The sequence below is a fragment of the Rhamphochromis longiceps genome, linkage group LG5 (genome assembly GCF_057381845.1).
Source record: "Rhamphochromis longiceps isolate RC_006_pf linkage group LG5, R_longiceps_female_GT1.1, whole genome shotgun sequence".
In the NCBI taxonomy this organism is placed as follows: Eukaryota; Metazoa; Chordata; class Actinopteri; order Cichliformes; family Cichlidae; genus Rhamphochromis; species Rhamphochromis longiceps.
In genome coordinates, this window is record NC_140561.1 from 27394929 (window position 1) to 27395898 (window position 970).

The following is a 970-nucleotide window of genomic DNA, read 5'->3' on the forward strand; positions in this document are numbered from 1 at the left end:
TCCCACGATGTTTTTCCACGGTGTAGCACAAAATGGTGGTATAAAGGGCCACTGAAAGGGAAAATAAGAAGCCGAGCAGCAGGGCCGTGCAGAGACGTTTAAAGGGGCGGGTGCTCAAAGTTAAAAAGGGGCACATTGAACCAGACTGAATAACAACAACACACATTCATTCATCAAGAATCTAATATGGGATCGCATCATACTATATCACTGTTGTGAGGTGGCGACAATGCAAAGCAAACGTAGCCTATGTTTTACCTGATGGGTACAATGTTGCTGTTGAGGGGTTTCTGCTGCTCCTGCTGCTGATAGTGCTGGAGGGCAGGGCTGTGTTGATCTGAGACTGTAGACATTAAAAAGTCCATAGGAGAGATGGTAGCTGATTAAACAAGTATCATGACATAATAACAAAATGCAAAGATTGGTGACAGCGCTTGGAACCATAAGGCAACAAAAAACTGTGAGAAATAAATTAGGCTCTGCCTGTGAATCACTCTTTGCTTCTCTTCTTCCTTCCATCCCATCATTTCATATATCACTCTCCACTTGCTGTCTATCTGAGAACAAGGCACAACTTGCTATTGCAATAAACTATAATCTAATTATCCACACCTAACAACTCTTGCACTTAATCTATAATAAAATGACAGAAAAATGTTATAGCACTGCCTTTAGTAGCCTCACACAGCTCCTACTGTTTCCTCCTCATGTCCTTACCAGGCATGTCTGGACAATGTTATATCATGAGAGTAATAATTTAAAAAAAAATCCATATACATAAAACAAACACATGCACGCACACACAGTGACATTTTAGACCTTCTTCAGAATACTGTACTATGGGCATCACTGTGCTGATCCAGAATCCTTACATTATTATTTATTACTAGAGCTACAATAATAAAGCAATGAGGAGGGGGAAGTAATAAATATGAAATAATGTCATTATGATGCTTCCATTTGTTTCACT